This window comes from Ovis aries, chromosome 5, assembly GCF_016772045.2.
Source record: "Ovis aries strain OAR_USU_Benz2616 breed Rambouillet chromosome 5, ARS-UI_Ramb_v3.0, whole genome shotgun sequence".
In the NCBI taxonomy this organism is placed as follows: Eukaryota; Metazoa; Chordata; class Mammalia; order Artiodactyla; family Bovidae; genus Ovis; species Ovis aries.
In genome coordinates, this window is record NC_056058.1 from 6,208,289 (window position 1) to 6,223,028 (window position 14,740).

The 14,740-nt window shown below is 49.5% G+C and overlaps 1 protein-coding gene across 2 annotated transcripts in view; it reads left to right on the forward strand.

The window, feature by feature from the left end:
* The window catches only part of MED26 (mediator complex subunit 26), a 39,985-nt gene that overhangs the window by 17,840 nt on the left and 7,405 nt on the right, over positions 1-14,740 (forward strand). Inside the window, exon 1 of one of the 2 annotated variants that reach the window (XM_042249719.2) lies at positions 1-13,710. This exon is cut by the window's left edge and continues 17,840 nt beyond it. The exons of the other annotated variant lie outside the window; for it this stretch is intronic. The gene's annotated coding sequence lies outside the window, so the exon portion shown is untranslated. The remainder of the gene's footprint in view (positions 13,711-14,740) is intronic. 2 annotated transcript variants of the gene reach the window in all.

Here is a 14,740-nt window from a genome sequence, read left to right on the forward strand (position 1 = left end):
CTCCCAGACTCCTAATTTATCCCTCCCCTTTTCCCCTTTGGTAACTGTGTGTTTTCAGTGTCTGTGAGTTGTTTTTATTCTGCAAGTAAATTCATTTGCATCACTTTTTAGACTCCACCTGTAAGTGATCGCATGTGGTGTTCGTCTCTTTTAGCCATGTTAACACTGACTCACTTTGCTGAAGACCTGAAACTGACACAACATTATAAATCCACTGGGCATCAATTAAAACCAAAAAAGCTATCCAAATGGAGAGATCCCGTGAGAAGTGAAAGGGAGTGCTAAAGTAAATTACAAATTTTTTTAACCATAAATGGTTGATTAAGAAGCAATAAAGATTCCACTTAAAAGATACTCTTAATAAAATTCTAAAACTTTGTTTAAAAAATGTTAAATCCAGGACATGTGCTATAAAACAGAGAGGAACTCAAGTGATCTAGGGTAGCAGTCACCCCAGACCCCAGGAAGACGGCAGCAGAAGTGACACAGAGGTGGCACCCGTCCTTGCTGCTCAGATGAACATCTCAAGTGATATCTGTTTTCACCAGAGCGTTTGTCAGAGGAGCTCGGAACTCATTCCTACCTACTGCCTTAGACGCTGTCTCTGTTATGCATGTTGGTGCCTTTGTTTTTCAGGAACTAGAAACATGAAGCTTACAAGCACCAACTTGAGCCACGCTGCCTGGACTTGATCTGGCTCCGTGACTGTGTGGCCTTGGGCGAGTTACCTAACATCTTGGAGTTTCACTGTGCTCATGCAGAAGATGAGAGGCAGTAGTAATACCTATCTCCTGGGGTTGTGTTGAGGATTCACTGAGTTAATACACGTCGTGTCCACCCGACACACAGGCCTGCCTGTGCAAATTAGTGTCTGTGGTCTACCTGACGCTGAGCATAAGTAGAGGTGATTTGTGAGCTGGATAGAGCTCAAGGATTTGTGACAGTATTACAGTGTTTTTAAAACTGTAATTAGCCACAAAAATACAAATGGAGGTTTCCTACAAAAATCCAGGTATGTGACTTTTCTAGAAAATTTAGAATGCTGCCAGGCAGGAGATAACTGCCTGCCCACAGCAGCCTTCAGCTGGCAGTCCCAACCACTCCCTTATCATAGCATTTCTTTAAAAATTACTTATTTTCTTTTTGGTTATGCTGGGTCTTCATTGTAGTGCACAGGCTTCTCACTGCAGGGGCTTCTGTTGTTGCGGAGCACAGACTCTGGACACGCAGGCTTCAGTAGCTGTGGCACATGGGCTTAGTTCTAAGGCATGTGGAATCTTCCTGGACCAGGGGTTGAACCCATGTCCCCTGTGTTGGCAGACGGAGTCTCATCCACTGTACCACCAGTGATTGATCTCTGCATGTTTTACCAGTGCTGTGTATAACAGCTGGCTCCCACAGTTCCTGAGTGCTGGCTGGCGTGAGCTGAGTGCAGCACACTCTGGGGTCGAGACACCCCTGTCCTGCTGGGATCTGGGCTGCAGGCCTCAGGTTCCTTGTCCAAGATGGCGTCAGTGCCTTTGCAGCTGACTCCTGGGATGGTTCTCTTGGTTGGAGTGTCTTGGAGGCCAGCATTCTGCTCCAGACCCTTTGCTGCCCCGGGTTCTCTCGGGGACTCCAGGCTGAGGTGACCACCTCTCCTGGCCCTGGGCTTGGGAGGAAGCCTTCCTCTAGTGTGTCATGTTGGTGATTTTCTTCATAGCTTTGCATTCAGTCACTTTGTCCTGTTTCCTTGTCAGGCTCCTTTCTTCCCTGCCATGAATGTAAATCCCTCCAGCTCCGCCTGCTCCCTGAGTTCCTCCTCAGCACAAACACATTTTGATTTTCCTGGTAAATACTTAGCCACTGAATGAATTCTGGTGTCTTCTCTCTGTGAGCTGCGGCTGTCTCAGTGTGCAGTCTGAATGGTTTTAGCTCCCACGCCCAAGCTTTTCCTGCTGTTGGAGACAGCCATCCCCTCTCTGTGTGCAGGGCACCTTTCTCCTTGGAAGTGGCAGCTCTGTCTTCTGGCTGTGTTCTCTTGGCAGATCTTGGTCACTCTTGCTAATCTCACCGCTGAGCTGTAAAAATTGCTCTAGGTTTCAGCAAGATTCACGCCATATTTGCTTCTGTCCCAGCCGACCTCCCCGGGCAGAGTGCTCTCTCCCTTCCTGCTGGTGGAGTCGTGGAATAGGTGACAAGGCAGGAGAAGATAACAGCCGTGACACCCGAGTCCAGTCTGCCGGCCCGCGTCAGGGCCCCGTGCAGGCGCAGCAGACTTGGCTCTGCTTTCTTCCTCCTCTTTGTGGTGGAGTCGTTGCATTGCCCGGGTGAGCGTGAAAGCCAGTTGAGGCAGTACCAGTCACCATAAAAGTATTTGGCCCCCTAGGGCAGAGTTGAACACCTGAATTTATTTCTGAGGGAAAAATGAGATAAGGAAGTTGTGAAGATGAGCATTACAACATTGGTTGCAGTAGGAGAACCCAGAAGGAGATGGGATGCCCAGCAGTGGAGAAAGTCAAGGAAATTATGATGCATTAATGGGACGTTTAGCTTTTAAGATCATTATGAAGAGTATGTAGCAACAGGAAGACGTGTTCAATGGAAAAAAAAACAAACCAGTATCTGTGATGCAGTTTCAACTACATAATTGTTGCAGACTCTGGATAAGAGCAGGAAAGTCACCCAGAGAAACATTGCCATGGCTCAGGCTGGTTGGGGCTTGAGGGGCTAAGGCAGAACTTGGCCTCTGAGGTCAGACCTGAGCCATATTGTTCTTATCTGCCTCCTGGGGCTGTTGGGGTTCAAGAGTGATGAAGGTAGTGGCCTAGAAGATGTTCTCAGAGGAAAGGAAGACCAGAGTGGGTGGAGAAAAACTCCAGAACTGAGGGTGAGGCGCTTGGGCACCATCACTGAGCCTGGTCAGTCTGTGTAAAAAGTTATGGGGCTGGATATAGGCATGCTCAGACAAAGCAGCTGTCACAAGTTGGCTAGGAGGTGAGCTCAGGTCCACCGTATCTGGGTTGGAATCAGGATCCAAAGAAGACATGCCTTAGATTATACAGTGGAGAAAAGACAGCCTTTTCAGTAAGTGGTGCTAGGAAAACTGGACAGTTCCATGTAAAAGAATGAAACTAGAGCACCTCCTCACACCATACACAAAAATAAACTCAAAATGGATTAAAGAGTTAAATGAAAGGCCAGAAACTATAAAGCTCTTAGAGGCAATACACTACTTGACATAAATCACAGCAAAATCCTCTATGACCCACCTCTTAGAATAATGGAAATAAACACAAAAACAAGTGGGACCTAATTAAACTTGAAAGCTTTTGCACAGCAAAGGAAACTATAAACAAGGTGAAAAGACAACCCTGAGAATGGGGGGAAATAATAGCAAATGAAACAACTGACAAAGGATTAATTTCCAAAATGCAGAAGTAGCTCATACAACTCAATATCAGAAAAACAAACAACCCAGTCAAAAAGTGGGCAGAAAACCTAAATGAACATTTCTCCAAGGAAGACGTACAGATGGCTAATAAACACATGAAAAGATGCTCAGCATCACTCACGATTAGAGAAATGCAAATCAAAATACAGTGAGATATTGCCTTGCACTAGTCAGAACGCCATCATCAAGCAGATGCTGGAGAGGGTGCAGAGGAAAGGAGGCCTTCTTGCATCGTTGGCGGGAATGTGAATTGATACAGCCAGTATGGAGATTCATTTAAGAACTAGGAATAAAACTACCATATGACCCAACGATCCCACTACTGGGCATATATCCTGAGGAAACCATATTTGAAAATGACACGGGTACTCCAGTATTTATCCCAGCACTATCTGCAGTAACTAGGACATGGAAGCAACCCAGGATGTCTGTCGACAGATGAATGGATAAAGAAGCTGTGGCACACACATTACTCAGCCATAAAAAGGAATGTATTTGGGTCAATTCTAATGAGGTGGATGAACCTGGAGCCTATTATACAGAGTGGAGTAAGTAAGAAAGAGAAAAGTAATACTGTCTATTAATGCATAGATATGGAATCTAGAAAGATGGTACTGATGAACCTGTTTGCAGGGCAGCAGTGGAGTCTCAGACACAGAGAACAGACTGTGGACACATGGCGGGAAGGGGAGGGTGGGGCAAATCGGGAGAGTAGCATTGAAGCATACATTACCGTGTGTAAAATAGATAGGCAGTGGGAATTTGCTTTGTGACGCAGGGAGCTCAACCCAGTGCTCTAAAAACCTAGAGGCATGGGATGGGGAGGGAGGTCAAGAGGGAGGGGACAGATGGATTCATGTTGATGAATGGCAGAAACCAACACAGTATAGTATAGTAGTTATCCTTCAATTAAAAATAAATACATTTTAAAAAAAGAAAGACATGTCTAGTGGGGCTAATGTGAGTGGGGTAATTTGGAGGTGAGAGAAAGGGAGGCTTGCTTGCACCAAGGGTCCTAGCCCACTTCTCAGGGTGGGGAGCAGTGGAGTCAGCCAGTGGTGCTTAGAAAGCCTCAGTACCTGTCGGATGCAGAAGTGCCTCTAAGTGCATGCAGAGGTGATGCCCGGGCCCCAGATGCAGCTGTGGAGCTGCCTGGGGGTGGGACTACTCAGGCAGTGGAGAAGTGCGGTGAGAGGAGGAAAGGGTCTGAGACTGTGCCTTGAAGAGCTCCGAGAGGAGGGTGTAGAGGTCTTGAATGTAGAGGGATGTCAGGATCTGCCCAGGGTCAGAGAGATGAGGCATGGCAGGGCTGAAAGGTCCTCAACTTTGGTGAAAATTTAGCTGGGCAGAGCAGTTTGGGTGCATTGACAGCCTGCATGCTCAATCATGTCCGACTCTTTGCAACCCCATGGACTGCAGCCCGCTAAACTCCTCTGCCCATGGGATTCTCCAGGCAAGAACACTGGAGTGGGCTGCCATGCCCTCCTCCAGGGGACCTTCCCTAACCTGGGGACTGAACCTGCGTCTCTTCAGCCTCCTGCATTGGCAGGCAGGTTCTTTATTGCTAGCGCCGCCTGGGAGGCCCAGGTAGAGCTCTCTCAATTTCCGTTTCAGTGTTAATGTAAGTTTTAGTGAAAACTTGTGCTGTTTCTTCACCTAGTTGCCTTGTCACTTCTGTTTGGTATCCACCTGTAATGGTGACTACAGAAAAGGGAAGAAATAAATTTTTTAAGAAGTTTAAAAAAATTGGTTTAAAATAGTGAGAAAATAATAATAGAAAAATGATATACTGAGGGAAATACAGTAAAAAGCAAAGTCTTCTGTGTTCCCAGTTCTCCTCAGTGTTCTTTGCCTGGTGCATTTAAAGCAAGGAAAAGCTGCTGTTCTGGAGCTGGGCCCCAACTTGCCTTGGACGTTTGGTGGCCAGGATGCCATGTCTCTGCAGGGCTGTCCTCTGACATTCAGCCGGGGCAGGTGCTCATCCTCGGGATCAGTTTTGCCACCCTTCCCCTGTGGGATGCAGGTGGTTTGGGGTGAGGCAGACGGTGCTGATGGGGTCCACCCAGCCCAGTGGGGACGACTGTTGAGTGGTCAGGCTTTCCCAAGGGTCCCCTTCAGGCAAGGTTGGGAGGAAGCAGTTGATTTGGCTCTTGGTAGTAGAGGGCTTCGGGAGCCTTTGGCTCTTGGTAGTAGAGGGCTTCGGGAGCCGTCGAGGTCCTCCCCTGTGCCCTAATCTTCTACCAGCAGCCTTCCGTTCAGCTGCATGTCAGGCAGTGCTACCACCTCGCAGATCGTCACTGAATTAGCACGCTGGATGGTGTGGTTGACTTCCCCATTGCTTTAATGTTGCCTTCGCAAAAATCTCACCTGGCTTTCCTTCCCCCTGCTTATGTAATCCTTTGAAATCATTTCATGGTGGCCAAGGTAATTTGGAAAAAAATCTTTGTCATTGTGGTAACTTCTAGGACCACTGTGTTGAAAATAGAAGACTCTCCCCAAAGCCTTTGGGTCCTACTGGCCAAACATGGCCACCCTGGTCATAGCCTTCTGCTGCTCTTGTCCCAGCCTTCCCTGTGCTGGCCACCCAGACATGATGCTTTTTCCCTTGTCTTCCATGGGGCTGTGTGTGAGCAGCACTGAGAGTCGCCTCCCCATTCCCTATGACCCTGGTGGGGTGGCTGGTGCAGGTGACAGCTGGCAACGGAAAGGCCTGTTTGCTTTCCAGATGTTAAGCTGGTGACTGCAGATCCCAGCTTGCTACAGAGGGAGACCCCTGAGATGTTTATGACATTGGCTTAACGCGGTGCCCAGCAATGAGGACAGTAAGATGGGACTTGATTTATCTATCTGTCCTTCATTCACTCACGCTTGAGAACAGTAAGGGGCTAGCTCAGCTCTCTAGGGGGAGGGGGAGGCAGGATTTCAGACATTTTCAGGCTCAGGAGCTTAATACATTGGAGAAAACTGAAGAGTGAGGGGGAGAAAGAAGCTGTCAGATGCTCGGAGGCTGTTTTCTTGTCAGGAGGATGGAAATAGGTGATCGCTCACACAGACTGTTTGAGAGAACAGACTGCTGTTTACCTAAGACGTTCTGTAGATGTTTGTGGCCACTGGCCTTTCCCATGTGAGGATGGGAGTTTGGCTCCCTCTCCAGGGTCTCCAGTTGAAGGATGACAAAACCTCACAGGCAGGCTGAGGAGAGCACGTGTCCTGAAGCTGAGTCCCGGGGAGCTAGTGAGCCTGTCATTTCACAGCCTGTAAGACACTGCCATCCAACTCCAGCCCAGTGTGTGTCCTACCCCTCTTCCAGGCCCAGGTTAGGCTGTGCGGTCCCAAGGTCTGTTGGGACGCAGGTGTTGCCCGACAAGCAGAATGGGTGGGGAGGGGGGGCGGCGCAGCTCTATGGATTGGGACGATGCCTCACAGGCTGGAGCCCAGTCTGTTATGAGGAGTGCATTACACACACGTGCCTTTGTCAGGCTTATGGTACCCCTGGGAGGCCTGGGCATGACAGCCTTCTTCATTTTCCGGAAGGGAGAAGGGACTTCATGCCGCCCCCTCCACCCCAGGGGGAGCTAACCTCCAACAAAGAGGTTCTCTTGCCTCCCGCCCTCTCCTCCTTTTTCTAGAACCTGTTGCATCTGTCGTCTGCCTCCATAGTCATTTTACAAATTTATTGAGGTGTAATTGACACAGAATAAACTGTGCACACTTAAAGTACCCAATTGGATATATTTTGATCTGTGAATACACTTGAAAAATCACCGCCACAATCATGGTGTTAAACATATTTCCAAAAGTTCTTTCTTGTCCCATTGTAACCTTCCCTTCAGCCCGCCCCCATCCCCAGACAACTGCTGATCTATTGTCAGTGGAGATCAATCTGCCTTTTCTAGAATTTCGTAAACTCATGTACTCTTTTTTTGATCTAGGCTGTTTGTTCTTTCCTCCTCCTTTTGAGATTCATGCATGTTGTGTATATCAATAGTTTGTTCTTTTTTGTTGCTAAGTAATGTTTCATTTCATGAGTATCCTACAATTTATCATACATGTGTTGATGGACTTTTGGGTTGCTTACTAATCTGTCAGAATGTCTTCCGAGGTAATTATACCATTTTATGCTGCCACCCCACCAGCAGTGTATGAGAGTATCACTTGTCCCACACTTTGGTGATGACTTAGTATGGTCAGTCTTTTTAACTTTAGCTATTTCAATAGGTATATAGTGATATCTCGTGATGGCTTTAATTTGAATTTGTCAGGAAGATCTGCTGGAGAAGGGATAGGCTATTCTTGGGCTTCTCTTGTGGCTCAGCTGGTAAAGAATCCGCCTGCAATGCGGGAGACCTGGGTTCGATCCCTGGGTTGGGAAGATCCCCTGGAGAAGGGGAAGGCTCCCCACTCCTGTATCTGGCTTGAATTCCATGGACTGTGTAGTCCATGGGGTCGCAAAGAGTCAGACACAACTGAGTGACTTTCACTATGACTCATAAGGTTGAGTATCTCTTGAAGTATTTGTGTTTGCTGTGCATATCTCTTTGGTGAAAGATTTGAATATCTGTTCACATCATTTGCCCATTTCCCCCCCTTGGGTTCTTTGTGTAATTATTGAATTGAAAGAGGTGTTTATATATTCTAGAGACGAGTCTGTTTTCAGATACATGATTTGTGTATCTTTTCTCCCAGTCTGTGGCTTGCCTTTTCATTCTCATAGCAGTGTCATCTTTTGAAGAGCAAATATTTTCAATTTTGATGAAATTGTTTGTTTTCTCTGTAGTTTGTGTTTTTTGTGTGTTATTACTAAAGTCTTTGCCTTTTAAACCCAAGATCACTAAGATTTTCCTCCTATGTTTTCTTCTGTAGAAAAGATGACATTCTGTAGTTTAACTCTAAGGTTTATGATCTATTTTCTGTTAATTTTTGTGTATTTTGTGAGATAGAGGTCACGGGTTTGATATTTTCTCTGTGTTGTTTTTTGCCTATGGCTACCAGTTATTCCAGCATTGTTTGTTGAAAGATCATTCATTCACTACTGAATTGCCTTACCATCTTTGTTAAGAATCAGCTAGCTGCCCATGTGTGAGTTTGTTAAAGGACTGTTCTGTTCCATTGATCTGTTCAGTTTGTCTTTGCACCAGTACCATACTTCTAATATGGGCTTCCAGTTTTCTTTTTTTCCAAGTTTGTTACCTTTCTAGAAACTTTGTTTCCATATAAATTTTAGAATCAGGTTGTCAATCTCTCCCAAAGACCCTGCTGGAATTCCATCTTTGAATCTATAGATCAGTTTGGGGGAGAGCTGACATCTTAACAATATCAACTCTTCCCAGCTATTATCCTGGTATATCTTTCCACTGGGCTTCACTGGTGGCTCAGTGGTAAATAATTCACCTGCTGATGCTGGAGACGTGTGTTGGATCCCTGGGTCAGGAAGATCCCCTGGAGTAGGAAATGGCAGCCCACCCCAGTATTCTTGTTTTGGAAATCCCATGGACAGAAGAGCCTGGCAGGCTGCAGTCCATGGGGGTCACAAGAGTCAGGCACGACTTAGCAACTACACAACAGCAATCTTTCCATTAACTGATGCCCCCTTAATGTCTCTCAGCCCTGGTCTGTAGTTTCCAGTGTTGAGGTCTTTTGTCAGATTTATCTGCAAGTTCTTCATACTTTTAATCGCTGTTGTAAATGGAATTGGTTTTAAATTTTTCAGTTTCTGAATGTTTGTTGCTTGTGTATAGAAATATCATAGAATTTTATATTGAACTTATATCTTGCAGCCTTGTTAAACTCACTTATTTTGTAGAATTTATAAGATTTTCCATATAGATGTTCTGTTATTTATGAATAAAGACAGCTTTACCTCTCGTTTTTCAATCTAGATGGATTTTTCTTCCTCCCTCCTTCTCTCTTTTTCTTTCTTCCTTTTCTTTCCCTTGCCTTACTGTACTAGGTGAAATCTCCTGACAGAAATGAGTGGAATTGCTGAGCACACATCCTTGGTTTTGTGCCTGTTCCTGGGGGAAAGCATTCGGCTCTTTGCCACCAGGTGTGATGTTCGCTGTGGGTGTTGCTGGGCTGAGAAGTTCTCTTCTGTTCCTGGCTTGCTGAGAGTTTTCATCAGGAATGGATGTTCAATTTTGTCAGGTGTTTTTTTTTTCCCTACATCTGTTGAAATGATCATAGGCTTTTCCTTTTTGGCCTCTTAATACGGCAGATTACATTGATTTTTGAATGTTAATCTGCCTTCCCCACTTTAACTTCTAGTCTTTGTTTTCTGTCTTCATTCCTGGTGTAGGCATGCGGAATTTCCCCTATCTGATTTGTTCCACTGTCCTCCCTTGAACCAGCTTTCTGTTCCTGCCCTTGGCATCAATACGACTTGCTGGTGGCTCATTGCATGGAGGCAGACATGGGCTAACTGCACAAGATTAGAAGGTTAGGTTAGTATTGAAACTGTGGCCAGGTATATAACGGGCACCTTGGCTTCCTCGTTGGGGAAGTGGCATAACACCTCCTCTGGAGGTCTGTGGTCTTAGGAGAGAACCTAAGTGGTAGGAGGCAGAGGCCCACCCACCCAGGGTGCCAGCTGGTGATGCCCAGGCAGTGGTCACTGCCTGCCCGCCTCTCCAGTAACTTAAGAGCTTGCTTCTTCCTGGGAACACTGACCTGCTCAGTGCTCCTGCTGTAGAGCCTTCAGAACGCCCTTGCTTTCCCCAGACTGGCCTCTGCCCAGGGTGGGAGCAGTGTGGACGCCTTTCTCTGTGAGCTGTAAAGCATAGCACATGCTGGGTATCCCAGAGGCAGCCTGGGCTCCTGGTCCACGTTCTCAGACCTTGTTCTGTGGGACCCTCAGAGGGTCTTTGCCCCCCATATGGGGGGCAAGGGGCTGGCTTGCCAGTACCTCTCCAGCCTCTTCAACCCCAGTAGCTCTGACATCTGTTTCTAGGATGGGATGGCTTCTCAGACCAGTTTTTCCTAAAAGTATAGCATATACCCAGAAAAGTGCATAAGTTTGAAGTTTATATCTCAGTGCATGTTTGTGAAGTGAACATACCCCAGTAACTCCCACCCAGGTCATGGACTAGAGCTTCTCCCCAGAAGCCATTCTTCTTCCCCCTCTTAGCCTCTCCCCACCGCCAACTCCCCTGACTTCTGTCACCATGGACAAATTTTGCCAGCTTTTGAGCTTCCAGTCCAAAACAGACGTATTCTCCTGTTATCTACGTTTTTTCATTTGACTTGTTTTGAGGTTCTGTCTTTGATGTTCTGTGTGGCAGTACTGTCTTCATTTGACATTGAACCGCTGGATCATGACGTCATCGTCTGTTTAGTGTTGGTGGCATGTGGATGGTTTTCAGATGGGACTGTTCTGAATACGGCCGCCCTGACCATTCTCGGCACGTGTCCGCTCAGGTTTCTGTTGGTCCCTAGGATTTGCTGGGTCCTGGGGTGTGGATGTTCATCCTCACATGATGTTTGATACCGTGCACAGACTTCCCTTCCTGCTCCACATGATGATGTCCTTGGTTTTCTCCACGGCGCCTGTTGCAGGCATGCCTCCACTGCTGCAGGCATGCCCACTGAGAAAGTCCCCACACCCACTGCTGGTCTTCTGGCTCCACACAAAGCTCAGGGCAGCAGGTGGGGGAGCCACCTGGCTAGGTCCTGGGTGTTCATGTGTGTCTGCTGTTCCCTCCCAGGAGCCTGTAGGACACTTCTGCCACCCTCCCGCTTCGTGGCTAGGTGGGGGGCCCGGAGCTCTGCTCACCTCCGTGCGCAGTGTCCACTCGTGCTGTCTGCCCCAGAGTATGTGGTGAGCCCGTTAGGCCGTGTCCTGCCTGATGGCTGTCGTATCACGTAGGACAGGCGCACCCAACCCTGTTACCTTTAGGGCCTGGTGAGTTTGCAGATCTCAGAGCCTGTTCTGTGGAAGGAGACGAGGGCTTCTCCATACCTAACCTGTGACTTGCCAAGTGACGTATCCACTGTGGCACTGGCAGTTCCTGTTACTCTGCTCTCAGAACAGACATGGTGTGGAGTACCCAGGAAGGTGAGGGCCGGCAGACCCTGCGTGTCTGTCCCATGTCTGTGACTCACTCTCACTGCTTACCCCAGGCAGCCTGGTGGTCAGTGGTGGATGTGGTCACTTTCACCCACCAAGCCTTGGCAGCCTCAGGTTCTGGGGTTAGTTTGGGCTTGAGCCCCTCTGAGAAGGGGTATGGCCTTGGCTTTCTCCTCCATAGTCCTTCGGATATCGTAACGGAGCCTGCTGGGTGTTGCCACCTTGGTGTTCCTGGCTGCTCAGTTCAGCCTCAGTTGCAGTGCCTCACCTGTTGCTTCTGTCCTTGCCTTCGGCTGTTTCTACCCATGCCTCAGCGCTGGGCCATAACCAGCCCTTCCTGTTATCTCCCTGGCCTGTGTTTGGTGCCTTGTTGAGGGAAATTTTAGGCTCTCCCCTGTTCTCAAGACTCCCATAGCAGCCCAGGTGAGCAGACTGGCAGACTGTTGGCGCCACATTGGGCACTGCGCTCCCTTGAAAGGATCTTAGAAACCACAGAATGGCTTGGTGGGCAGTGGACAGGGCCGCCTTGGCCTGACCCCCGTGGGCACAGTCTCCCCAGAGGGTAGTCAGTGTGCCTCAGTGTCTACAAATGATCTGTGGATTTCCCAACATTCCGCGCAGGCTTCCTGGCTCCTGGAAGGAAAGCCGGGCTCGGGTTGGTGGCTGGTCTTGATTCACGTCTTGGTTGGGCCGGGACTGGAAACCAGGTCCGGCCTGGCAGCTTCTTTGCCCAGTCCAAGCGCCAGGAGGGTTCACTGCAGCGCGGGAGTGCCCTGCCGTCCCCTCGCAGCTTCACTCAGCCTTCTCTTGGAGGCTGGCCCCATCGCTTCCTAAAAAGCTGGCTGGTTCTCGTTTTGGGTTGCCGGTATTCTGGGTGTATGTGGGCCGAGCACTGTGTGTGCCCCTCCCACGGGCATCGGACGTTTCATCTTACACAGCTGGTATTCTTACTGGCTGTTTCCACGAGAGCACGGCTGGGAGGGAGGAACCCACCTGGTGTGCTGTATGTTGTCACAGGCACTGACAACCGCACCCTTTTGCGAGCATGGATGCAGGTAGAAAACACTCTGCTGGGCTTTCTGACTTTGCAACTGCAAAGTGTAGGAATGAACCAGCTCCCGGATACGACACATTGAGAGCTCTTGCACTCTCTGAAAGGGCCAAGTTACAACAGGAATTGTGCGTTGACCTGATTCAGAGGTCAGGAGAGTTGAAGCTTGTGGTTTTGTTGGGACGCGCTGCTGGGACAAATGAGAGAAGGGCTTGAGGGCCAGCACTGTGGAGAGAAGCGCTGGTCTCCCCCTCTTTCCCCGCTCTGTCTGCAAGCCTCTCTCACCTCCGCAAGCCTCTCACAGAGCCCCCTGGTTGGCCGCCGTCCGTGGGGGCGGCCCTGGGCGGCCCATGAGGCGCAGGCAGTGTTCTCTGCCAGCTGCGTGGGCCAGGTCGCAGCTGCAGTCGGCTGCTCTGGCCACGGGCGCTCTGCGGGCTGTGAGTGTACAGCAGGCAGGGCCACGCAGGCAGCGGCCACCCTCCAGCTGTGGGCGCTCCCGGGGAGCAGAGGGAAACCACTGATGCGGAAGTGCTTTTGTGCTTTTGCAAGTGGTGAGCTTGGTGACTGTGGCTGAGACACAGCCCCCGCCCCAGTGTCGCTCTTCCTGTCAGCAGTCGTGAATGAGAGTGACTTAGCTCCTGTGGGTGTGAGGTTCCCATGGGGTCCTGGCAGAGGGAGGCGCCTTTGAAAGCCAGGCAGGGCGCTGACAGGGCATCTGCCTGAGGAAGGGTCCCCTGGCGCCTGCCCGGCTGTGGGACAGAGCAAGGCAGAGCGGAGCCAGGAGGCTGCCCCTTGCAGAGCTGAGGGGTAGACTCAAAGCACATCAACTTCTTTTTCTCGCTCGGGGAGGCGGGGTGGGACACACGCTGGTCACCACCAGGCTCACCTCTTGAACTGACTTGTGGTAGAGGCAGTTTGAGTCACAGAACGGCACCCGTTTGGGGAACGTGTAAAGTTCATCAGAAGCGGGGAGTTCATCAGCCACTTGCTGTGGCCGAAGAGTGAGGCTGGGACCAAATCACAGACACACACTCGCCTGGCAAAGCCCTTTCACCTGCGCGCACACCCTCGGCAGACACGACTGACACCTGCCATGGGGCTGGCGGGGCATGGTGACTCAGCCGAGGATGACCTTAGAGTGCTCAGCACGTCGGAAAGCTCGAGGTTTGCTTGCTTCTGGTTGCCATCTGTGTCGTGTTTGGGTTTGGAAGGACAGCTTGCTTGCTGATGAACAGTTCCAAAGCCTTTTGAGCTAATTGGTTTTTGTAAATTCTAGTCTAGACTATTCTGCTTTAAAAAAAAAAAACAACAACAACAGAAAAAATGTGACTTCCACATGGCTGGTTTAAAAGTGAGCTAGCTTTTACTGCTGACCTGGTGGGCTTTAAGCCCCCTGAAGGAGTTGGTGTGGGCTGTGCTGCATAGATACAGGGCCACAGTGTGGTCATAGGCTGGCTGGACAGGCGGGGTGAGTCCCACCTCGGTGTGTGCCGTTTCCAGGGCCTGGCAGGGAGACTCCAGTGCCTTTGTCATTTATCAAGTGGTCTGCAGCTCAGGGCAAGCACTGGGGATGGGCTGAAGGCCCTGCTGTTGGAGATCTCTCCAGCTCTAGAGCACCCTAGGTGGGAGACCGAGGCAGCCCAGAGACCATCCGTTGGTGCTCTGGGCACGAAGCCAACCCTGTGTGGCTACAAGGAACTCTGTAACCTGTCCGTTTTCCCACTGTGGAAGGTGGATGAGGGTATGTGGGTGAGAGGCTATCACCAGCCTGGTGGTGTCTGGGAGCCCTCCCAGTACAGTACCAGCTGGGCTCTGTATGGTGGGCAGGCCCTGCACCAGGCTAGTGTAAAGCCACTCTTCTCCATCGTCAGCTGCATGGTGAGCACTGGACTTATTTTGCCTTTCTGGACCCTCAGATTTCTTATCTGTAAAGTGGAGTTTGAAGAAAGAGAAGCTAGAGACTTTGGTGCCTGCAGGAACCCAACAAGGAGTGGTCCTGTGAGAGTCAGGCCAAAATGACTTACTATCTTACTACTGCCGTTGGGTCTCACCAGTTCTTGAACTTGGGGAGTACAGGGTTTCCCCTTTGCCACCAGGGCTGCACACGTCTAGCTGCACTGCCAAGAGGTTGGGGATTTCGAGTGGAGTGGGAACCGTTGATGCGTGGAGAAAAAGGAGCAGTGAGCGGATAGAC